This window comes from Nycticebus coucang, chromosome 10 (genome assembly GCF_027406575.1).
Source record: "Nycticebus coucang isolate mNycCou1 chromosome 10, mNycCou1.pri, whole genome shotgun sequence".
Lineage (NCBI taxonomy): Eukaryota > Metazoa > Chordata > Mammalia > Primates > Lorisidae > Nycticebus > Nycticebus coucang.
In genome coordinates this window covers 22,202,117-22,213,707 of record NC_069789.1, presented here as the reverse complement: position 1 = coordinate 22,213,707, position 11,591 = coordinate 22,202,117, and positions in this window count along the sequence as shown.

Sequence of the window (11,591 nt, the reverse complement as noted above, 5' to 3'; positions counted from 1 at the left end):
CCACCTCGACTCGCGGGCCTTGCGGGCGCTCTGGGGCGTGGGGCATCGCCGGGGTTTGGCAGGGTTTGCTCAGCCGGGAGAGGTGGCCCGACTGGGCGGCGCTGCGTTTTGCCACCGTACACCTTGGACGACCGTATTTGAAACACGGTGGATAAGTGGGTTCGATAGAGCTGGACTGCGCCCAGCCCTAACCCCTCATCCGGTTAGTGAGAACTCGGACTTGAAGCCGCTTGCATTCTCGCCAATTACTGTATTTTGTGTGTTGGCGTTTCCTCTCCAGAGTGGGCACTTCCCTAGGGAACAGTTTAAGCAGAATGGAGCACAATTCTGTGCATATTAGATGCTCCGTAAATATTCAACTTCTTGGGGGCCCTCAGTGACTGGTCATTTGACTTACTGACTGTAAACACATCAGCGAAAAACACAAAATTAAATAAAGTCACAGAGGCCACTTTGAAGAGCCGGGTGCTTACTGTTTGTCCTGTGTTAGGAGACCTCAAAGTTCTCAGCTTCTCTACTTTGAGCTACATTTGTTTTGAAAGACCTGTTTTGGTGTCACCCCTGTGGGCTTTCTCCTTCCTGGATTTTATTTGTATTATTTTTTATTTTAATCGAAGAATTCATTACAAGTCCTATAACTGTAAACTTATGTTCTGTTTTGCTGTTGCTTTTCTCTCCTCCTTGTTCCTTTTAGCCATTTTCCAGGTTTGATTCACTCAAGATCCAACTTAAACAGCTGAAATTAGCCCATGAAATACACTGTCTTGGATAACAGTTATCTGTGTGTTGTGTGTTATCCAACTTGATTGTGAGTTAAGAAATGTACAAATGTTTTAATTTCCCCCAATGGTTAGTGTAATGCTTTGCATAAAGTATTAAGTTGGAACCTTAGGTTATTGATAATGTGAGGGGCGGTTGAATGTCTCCACAATTTTGCTTGGGTCTATTTAGGACTTCTTTATAAAGTCAAAACAAGCTGAAATAAATACACATCCATACTGTTTCTTTGGTAAGTGTATTTAGTGGCATATTGGTATAAGTGCAAATGGAACTGAGTAAAAGGGCCAGAAACCCAGTGTTAACAAAGCAATTCATCCATAAATCCCACAAATTTTTTCCTACAAATATCCCCCCCCATTTGTCACATGTTGAATGAGCCCAGCGTACTATTAAAATAAGTATGTATGGAATGCCTGTCATAACAAGCATTCAGTGGTAAGGAACACAAACATGCAAAGGAGCAGCCACTTGTGCCAAATGCACGGCGACGTGGCCGATGAGTTCAGTCATGTGGAGGTCACTGGTGACTCTGATTAGGAAGTGGGTTTCAAAATGTGAGGTGAAGAAGTGGGAATAGTGACTGTACGTATTTCAAACCATTTTGCTGAGGAGGAGCAGAGAAATAGTGTTTGTTGTAAGTGAGGAAGCAGTGGGGTAAAGGGAAGATTCTGGTTTTCTTGACCCTAAAAACAGAAGATACATAGTGGTGGCTTTTAGGCTTTTTTTTTTATTATTATTTTGAGACAAGATCTGACTGTTGGTCAGGCTAGAGCATGGTTGTGTCCTGGAAACCTCAATCTACTGGGCTCATGATGCTCCTGCGTCAGCCTCCTGAGTAACTGGGACCACAGGTTCCCGCCACTACCAGGGCTTGTTTTTCAACTTTTGGTAGAGATGGGGCCTCACTCTTGCTCAGGCTGATCTTGAACTCCTGACCTCAGGGGATCCACCTGCCTTGGCCTCAGACTTTTTTCCAAGTGAACTGCAGCAAAAACTACATTTAAGAACACTCTTGTTGACTCAGTGCTGAGCTGCCTTTAGAAATTATTGTAGTTATAGTTGTTTTTAATAATTTTGTCTTGGTGGTTCCCATGGTTCAGTGGGTAGGGTGCCAGCCACATGCACCAGGGCTGGCAGGTTCAAGCCCGGCTGGGGGTCTGCCAAACAACAATGACAACTGCAACCAAAAAATGGCCGGGCGTTGTGGCGGGCACCTGTAGTCCCAGCTACTTGTGAGCCTGAGGCAAGAGAATCACTTAAGCCCACGAGTCAGAGGTTGCTGTGAGCTGTGACACCACGGCACTCTACCAAGGGAGACATAGTAAGACTCTGTCTCAAAATATCTCAAAAAAAAAAAAGAACACTCTTGTTAGGTGTAAAGCAGTCTACTTTTTCATTTTTTTTTATTAAATCATAACTGTATACATTGATATGATCATGGGGCATCATACACTCGCTTCATAGACCATTTGACACATTTTTATCACAATGGTTAACATAGCCTTTCCGGCGTTATCTCAGTTACTGTGCCAAAACATTTACATTCTACATTTACCAAGTTTCGCAAATACCCCTGTAAGATGCACCACAGGTGTGATCCCACCGATCCCCCTCCCTACTTTTTCATTTTTAAAAACTGCTGCTTATAACCAAAATTTCTGCAAGACCCAAGAATGATCTCTGACCTGAAGTTTGAAAAACTTTCATTGATGTGTTGGGTTAGCTCAGACTGGCTCACGCTGTGAGAGCCAATTTCACTCATTTTGTCCATGTTAATACCTTGAATTGTCAAGGTATTAACATGGACAAAACATGAATTGTGCTGGCCCCATATGCCAGAGGTGGTGGGTTCAAACCCAGCTCTGGCCAAAAACTGCAAAAAAAAAAAAAAAAAAAAAAACTAATGCTTTATTATTTTAAAAAAAATGGTTTTGTTTAAAAAACGGGAAAAAAAGTTTTGAATATCAGTTCAAAACAATAGCATAGACGTTATAAATTATTTGCCACAATCATCTCAGAGTCACAAAGATAAAAGGATCATTTCTGGTAGAAACAATTTCTTTTTCATCTATCTTTTACCACTCTCTTTGCTTACTCAAGCCATATTTGTATAATATAATATAGCCATACATTTGGAAATACTGTGATATAAACAGTATATCCCCTTGCTACTTGGCAGAAAACTAAACAGAAAAACCTGCCATATCTGTCAATAACGTGAACTATATTGTTTCAAGCTAAGACACACTCTGGCAGTGATTTTTTCCTACTAGTGGGTTAAATGTGTTATTTTTGTTGTTAATATAATTTAAACATTTTGATCCTTCCTCCACCATCCATTAAGAGTGGTGTTAGTGCTGGGAAAACATGCCCCAAATGGATAATTTTGGAACGCAGGTTAATTATGATAAAACAGCATGAGGAACTTTCCATAAATACTGTGACTTTAGAAGCCAGAACTCTAGAACCTATGACAATAATGATTTATTTAAAAAGAACATTAGGGTGGCACCTGTGGCTCAAAGGAGTAGGGCACCGGCCCCATATACCGGAGGTGGCAGGTTCAAACCTGGCCCCGGCCAAAAACTACAAAAAATAAAAAAGAACACGAAAGCAAAAATACGCCGTATTGGTGTGTTAGACCTATGAGCCCTGAGAACACACATCCTGTTTTCTATTCTGTGAAGAAATCAGTCAAAACAGTCAATTTAAGCTTTTCAGGAATGCATCTGTACACAACCACAGCACTCCTGTTCCTCAAACGCACGTCTGCTTCCCTGGGAAGTTTCATGCTGCGCTGTCTACCTCTCTGATTCTTTTCCTCAATCTAAATAGACTCATTTCCTCTTTGAGTCCTCTTGCTTTGACCTCATCTGTCTCGCACCTCTTACTCCCACCGTCCATGGGCACTCAGCCTCTTGTCACCCTCCAGATCCCCCGAGTTCAGATTCCCCAGGCTTACCTCTTACGTTCCACAGGGTCATGTGCCAAATCCAGTCTTGTCAGGTGTCAGAAGACAGCCTTCTAGAACTAGGGTTTGTCATAATATGGAATCTTGGTGATGGGAGAGTGTAAATTAAATGAATACATATCAATGGCTCAGAGGATAAGATGTCCCAATTTTTTTGAATGGCTTACAGACTATGGCAGTGTTTTTCAAACTTTTTTTTATCAAGTACACTTGAACTACTGCCACACACTTAAATTATGTTGACTTTTAAAAGGAGTAAATGAGAGGCCAAGGCAGGTGGATTGCTTGAGCTCAGGAGTTCAAGAACAGCCTGAGCCAGAGTGAGACCCCAGCTCTATAAAAATAGAAACACTAGCTGGGCATTGTAGCAAGGATCTGTAGTCCCAGCTACTGAGGAGGCTGAAGCAGGAGGATCAGTAGAGCCCAAGAGTTTGAGGCTGCTGTGAGCTATGACACCACGGTACTCAACCCTGGGCATCAGAGTGAGACTCTGTCTCAAAAAAAAAAAAAAAAATATTTATATATATATACACACATATACTTACTGTACTTTGAACTTGTTTTGAAAATAATTTAATTAATGGTCTTTAAAATTTTTCGCAGCACACCTAAGACCCTCTCATTGCACACTGGTTTAAAATCACTAGGCTATGGTATATAGTTTTTTTGTTTTTGAGACAGAGTCTCACTTTGTCACCTTGGTTGAGTGCAGTGGCATCGTAGCTCACAGCAACCTCAAAATCATTTGGGCTCAAATGATTCTCTTGTCTCAGCCTCCTGAGTAGCCAGGAGTATAGGTGCCCACCACAACACCCAGCTATTTTTTAGAGACAAGGTCTTGCTCTTGCTCAGGCTGTTCTCTAACCTGTGAGCTCAGGCAATCCACCCACCTTGGCCTTCCAGAGGGCTAGGATTACAGGCATGAGCCACTGCGCCCAGCCACAGTCTATGGTATATTAACACTAAAGAAGCTGAATTAAGATTTGACATAAGAAAAATGTATCTGAAATTACATAAAATTTAAAGGCAAAACAAAATAATACTAAATATGTATAAATAGAATACATATTATATATAAGCAGTATTATACATTATAAAATAGTACATCCCAGAAGTATTTTTTGGATACCTCCAATATACTAGGCAACGTGTTAGGCACTAGAGGTCAGCAGGAAGATTTATAGCTCTCCTGGAGCTAAAATCTAGTCAAGGAGTCAGCAATTAAGTAATTACGTACATGTATTTAATAAAGTGCAAGATAATGATGTTAGTAGCTGTTAATTTTCATTGTGATCTTTGTTCCTGCAAAGTTACTGAGACTGATTAAAAGACTTCCCTCAGCAAGCCAATCTCAATATTTAATCAACCCTAATAGCCGGGCATTGTGGCGGGCGCCTGTAGTCCCAGCTACTCGGGAGGCTGAGGCAGGAGAATCGCCTAAGCCCAGGAGTTGGAGGTTGCTGTGAGCTGTGTGAGGCCACGGCACTCTTCCGAGGGCAATAAAGTGAAACTCCGTCTCTACAAAAACAAACAAATAAAAAAAAAAAAAATATTTAATCAACCCTTCTTGTGCATAGCTAACCTTCCACCTTAGGTTTACACAGCTCATTATAAAATAAAGTGGCAAGGGAAAACTCAAGAGAAGAATTTCTATGACAGGTTAGAGCAAGCAAGAAATTCAGATGGTCTTTTAAATAGAAAAATGCTATTGAGTCCAAGTAATTTATTTTATTGTTATTATTATTTTTTTATTTGACCGGGGCTGATTTGAACCCGCCACCTCCGGCATATAGGGCCAGCGCCCTACCCCTTTGAGCCACAGGTGCCACCTCCAAGTAGTTTATTTTTTGGGTGATGGGGACTGAGTCTCACTCTGTTGCCCAGGCTACAGTGCCGTGGCATCATCCTAGCTCACAGCAACCTCAAACTCCTGGGCTCAAGTGATCCTTTTACCTCAGCCTCCCCAGTAGCTGGTATTACAGGCACCCACCACAACGCCTTGCTAAGTTTTCTATTTTTAGTACAGATGGGGTCTTGCTCTTGCTCAGGCTGGCCTTGAACTCTTGAGCTCAGGTGATCCCCTGCTAAGGACTCCCAGAAGGCTAAGATTATAGGCATCAGCCTGCTGCACTTGGCCCCAAGTAATTTCTTTAAAAACACTTTATTTTAGATATTTTAAAACATACACAAAAGAAATGGTGAGATAACTGCCATGCTCTCATGGTCCACCTCCAGCAGTTGTCAGATGGCCAATCTCATTTCATCCGCACTTCGAGCTCATCCTCCCCACCACTGGCTCATTTCACAGCAAATCTGACTTCATTTCATCTGTAAAAGCTTCAGAACTACTTGTTAGACTTAAACGTTTGTTAAGATCCACCCTGGTTTTATTTTTTGGCCAAAAGACTTTGTAGGTGATATGTATTAATACTTCCGATTATAACTCATCGGGAAGAACAAAATGTCTGGGGGTTCTTTTTATGATGCCAAAACCAGCCAGTGGTCTCAGATGTCGTTAGCCTGATGCCATCAGGTTTTGAGCAGATGATTTTGGCATCTAGCCATTGACAGTCCTTGCCTAGATCCATTATTTCATTAGGAATTGAAAAATGGTGACATTTACATTTTATTGTTTCTTCTGCATTTATTAGTATAGTAGTAGTAGGAATTCTTCTGTGAGGAAATACTGTTATCTTCACCACGATGTGACGTTTGTATAAGAAAAGCAGGCTGCGTGCTTGAGAATGACACGCTGGTTTCCTCAGCCTCTGCCAAAGGGGACCAGTGAGTCATTTTACAGTTTTGTCATTGTGTAAACATCATAACGTGGACTCACACAAACCTAGATGCAGCCTAATACCCACCCCCAGGCTACATATCCTAATGCTCTCAGGTTACAAACCTGAACAGCACATTACCGTACTGGACACAGTAGGCCACGGTAACGCAGTCAGACGTATTGGTGCATCTAAACGTATCTAAACATAGGTACAGTAAAAGCATGGTATTCGAATCTTCTGGGACTACTGTTGTGTGTGTGGCCCATCTCCATCACTGATCAAAATATTGTTATGGGCGCGTAATTGTACATTCATACTCCTACCTTAATGTTTAAGCTGCAGGTCACTTCCTAGTAGGATACAGAAACGGTTAGAGTGGGAATTGTAGTGCCGGATGAGAAAGAATTCTCAACACAAAGGTTAGGGTAGATGGAAGCAGCAGGTTTATTTCACATTTCCCCCCTGAGAAAGGAGAAAGAGGAAAAGGCATGGCAGAAAGGAAGGACGTGTGAGGGTAGGAGTTCTGAGTTTTTACTGGGATAAAGAGGAAGAGAAAAAACATTATTGCTGCCAGCTGGTAGCAGGCAGCAGCTGTGGAACGGCAGTGTTTATTTGCTCCTTTTTCTCCTCTCTGTGAGGCTTTGTCAGGGACGTTGGAATGTGGTCAGTCTGGTGGGCGGGAGGAGTTGGAGGAGGGTCGCATGCCTATCTTCTCACACTTTTCTTTTTTTATTATTATTAAATCATAGCTGTGTACATTAATGCGATCATGGGGCACCATACACTGGTTTTATAGACCGTTTGACACATTTTCATCACACTGGTTAACATAGCCTTCCTGGCATTTTCTTAGTTATTGCGTTAAGACAGTTATATTCTACATTTACTAAGTTTCACATGTACCCTTGTAAGATGCACCGCAGGTGTAATCCCACCAATCACCCTCCCTCCGCCCAGCTCCCCACTCCCTCCCCTCCCTTTCCCCCTTCCCCCTATTCTTAGGTTATAACTGGGTTATAGCTTTCATGTGAAAGCCATAAATTAGTTTCATAGTAGGGCCGAGTACATTGGATACTTTTCTCAGCACTTTTCAAGTGTTATAAAAACAGACTCTTAGAGAAGTCACAGGTGGTTGATCTTAAAGACAACCGGTTAAGCCACAGGTGGTTAATCAAACAAGGGGCTGTGATCTTTGTTTTTTCTGTTAGTTTATTAGCAATGCTGTCCTTTTAGAAATATTCCTCAGCTCAGCATCTGTAGCTCAAGTGGCTAAGGCGCCAGCCACATATACCGGAGCTGGCAGGTTCAACTCCAGCCCGGGCCTGCCAAACAACAATGACAGCTACAACCAAAAAATTGCTGGGCGTTGTGTTGTGGCATTGTGACAGGCGCCTGTAGTCCTAGCTACTTGGGAGGCTGAGGCAAGAGAATCACTTAAGCCCAGGAGTTGGAGGTTGCCGTGAGCTGTGTGATGCCACAGCTCTCTACCCAGGGCGACAGCTTGTCTCAAAAAAAAAAAAAAAAAAACCCAGGAATATTCCTCACTTCTTTTTACAGCTGTGTGGAGATAACACTGTAATTTATTCAATCTTTGTTCTGCCAAAACACAAAATTACAAGTTTAGTTAAAGATCTAATTGGCATTTCTTTGCAATTCTGGGCAACACTTCATTGTATAAAACAGACTGAGTATTCCAGTGAGGCGAACGAGGAGTTTGGTTTTAGAGGCAGAAAAGGGCAGAAGAAAGCGGAAACAGAGAACAAAAAGTGAATTGGTCATTTCCAAGTTTACTGATGCAGTTAAATAGATTTCCTTATTAAACTGATACAGGTTGACGGAAAACTCCTGTTTTTTGAAAACTGGCCCATTTCAAAGTTTAGTCTGATTACCTGGTAGGTGGCGCTAGTGACTCCTTCCTGGCGTGGCCTGGTCTGCTGGGGCCTCGTGCAGAGGCTAGTCCAGAGCTGTGTCCTCCCGTAAGCCTTGTTAAACAGGACATTTGGATTGCTTCTTGTATTTTGCTATAATAAATAATGCTGCGGTGAATAGCTTTGTGTAAATATCTTCTTGTACATTTTCCACAGCGTATCTTTGTTTTTTTTTTTTTTTGTAGAGACAGAGTCTCACTTTATGGCCCTGGGTAGAATGCCGTGGCATCACACAGCTCACAGCAACCTCCAACTCCTGGGCTTAAGTGATTCTCTTGCCTCAGTCTCCCAAGTAGCTGGGACTACAGGCGCCCGCCACAACGCCCGGCTATTTTTTGGGTTGCAATTCAGCCGGGGCCGGGTTTGAACCTGCCACCCTCGGTATATGGGGCCGGCGCCTTACCGACTAAGCCACAGGCGCCGCCCACACAGAGTATCTTTGGATAAATTCCCAGAAGTGGCATTTTTGTGTCACGCATTAAATCCCATGTAATTTTGCCAGATACAAAGCCAAGTACTTTTTGAGAATTCATTTAAATCCTGTCTCTGCTCTACCTTAAAGGGAGGTCCAGGCTTCTCTGGTGGGAAAAGGATGTTGGGGATGAGGCCCAAGAGAAGAAAGCAAGAAACCTCCCACCGGAGACAACAGGGGAACCAAAACCAAAGGTGGGAGCAGGATCCGGAAGCACATGGAAAGCCAAACGTAAGAAGCCAGGAAGGGAATCTAGGAAATTTCAAATAGGGGGCAGGAAACTTCTAATAGGCTTAGAACAAGTGAGGTAGAGTCTAAGGTAGTTACTCCTTAGGGTGCTGCTTTTCTTTATTTCTTTCTTGGCTGGCTGGAAGGTAACACGAAGTCACAGGGTCTTTGTACATGGTTACGTCGCACCCGAGGGCAACTAGCTGGATGTGGCAGCTGAGACCCCATCTGCACGGTGCTGCTCACCGCATAGAGGGACGGGGCTACGGAGGGTAAGGACCAACTTTTTCTACTTTGTACAAAAGTCCACTTGGCCTAACCGTGTCTGCACGAAGTGAGCAAGAATCATCTGAAATCTCCTTCCATCTTTGCAGTCATATCCATATTTCTCTCTCTAACTTAGCTATGATACTGTACTTTTAAACTCTGTCAGCAGCAGGAAAGTGAGGCAAAATTTTATCATCCTTTGCATCTGCCGTCTCTACAAAAGAACAGAAAAATTAGCCAGGCATGGTGGCAGGCACCTATAGTCCCAGCTATGAGAGGATAAGGCAGGAGGATCACTTGAGCCCAGAAGTTTGAGGTTGAAGTGAGCTATGATGATATTAGGGCGCTCTACCTACTGTGATGGAGTGAGACTGACTATGTCTCAAAAAAGAAAAAACAAAATGTGTATATATACGATGGGTGAAAGGTTTTGGTAGATTGGGAGAGGGGCGATTGTGAAATGGGAAGTAGGGAAAGAGCCAGCTTAATGCCCCAGTTGTAGGCACTTTCTGTCTTAGGCAAATCCACATGCAGAAAAGAGTACATGCCTGTGGCTCAATGCTGGAGGTGGAGGCTCAAACCCAGCCCCGGCCAAAACTGCAAAAAAAAAAAAAAAAAAAAGAAAGAAAGAAAAAGAAAAAAAAGAGAACAAATGGTGGGGGACAATCTGCACCTGTGGACCCCAGGCCCAGTCTTCACTGGCCCATGTGATATTAGGTTAGATTCTTTATCTGCTAAGTGGAGACGAATAAAACCTACCTTGCAGAACTGGAAGGACTAAAGGTAATATCTGTCCACTGCTCATGCAAACACAGGAAACGGACATTGCCTTCTGCGGGGAGCATTCATTATTATACTGTTATCGTTGGGGGTAAACGTGCTGTGGGTTATTAAGAAGGGACAAGTATTTGTTGCAAGTTCTCGACGTACCTTTATCATAACAGTTACTCCAGAGTTGCAATTGCCTGTTTTCTTGTCTTTCTTTACTCCTGGACTTGTTGGCGTATAGAGGATTAAACATCATAGTTACTACAACAGCCACCGATATCATAACTCTTCTGAGGAATTACTGAGAACAAGTCATTCTCCTGGAAAGCCTGGAAATGTCTTGTGACATGGAAGGCAAGCCACCCAGTAACTCAGTGGTGATTATTTACGGGGTCGAGACATTGGCTTCTTGGGTTGGGGAGAAGTTAACAGAGGGCCTGACCGCAGTAAGTGCTCAGTAAAAGTTTGTTGAGGAAATTAATGGGATTTCTCATATTAGTATCTATTTGACATTAAAACTAGAAACAGGAGTCCTGGAAAAGACATAGAAATCATTAGGACAAAAATGTCCCTCTAGAAAAATAGCCAGTCCCTTTTTGATCTAGTCCTTTTCAGAAACAGAGACAAAACAAGAGACAAAAACAGTTCTTGCTACTTATTTCTTTTTATCAAAGGAAAATGGGCCTAATAATTGTTTTTATTTGCACTGTTGCCAACATGAGCCATCACAAAGTTCAAGTTGAGAGTTTACATAGACCTCAGGTATACTTGAGCCTTGGGAGCCCAACAGAGAAATGTTGTCTTTTTTTTTTTTTTTTTTTTTTTAGTGTATCAAAGATGCACAGGCTCGGTGCCCATAGCACGGTAGTTATGGCACCAGCCACATACTCTGAGGCTGGTGGGTTCAAACCTGGCCCACGCCAGCTAAACAACAATGACAACTGCAACAAAAGAAAAATAGCTGGGCGTTGTGGTGGGCACCTATAGTCCCAGCTACTCGGGAGGCTGAGGCAAGAGAATCACTTAAGCCCAAGTGTTAGAGGTTGCTATGAGCTGTGACACCACAGAACTCTACACAGGGCAACATAATGAGACTCTGTCTCAAAAAACAAACAAACAAACAAAAAAAAGATGCACTGTACAGGTGAAGGAACCGCTGAGTTTGCTTTTTTTTTTTAAAACAGAGTCTCACTCAGTTGCCCAGCCTAGAATGCAGTGCCATCATAATAGCTCACAGCAACCTCAAACTCCTAGACTCCAGTGATCCTCCTGTCTCAGCCTCCCCAGTATATGGAACTACAGGCGCCTGCCAGGATGCCCAGCTAATTTTTTCTATTTTTACTACAGATGGGGGCTCACTCTTTCTCAAGCTGGTCTTAAACTCCTGAGCTCAAGAA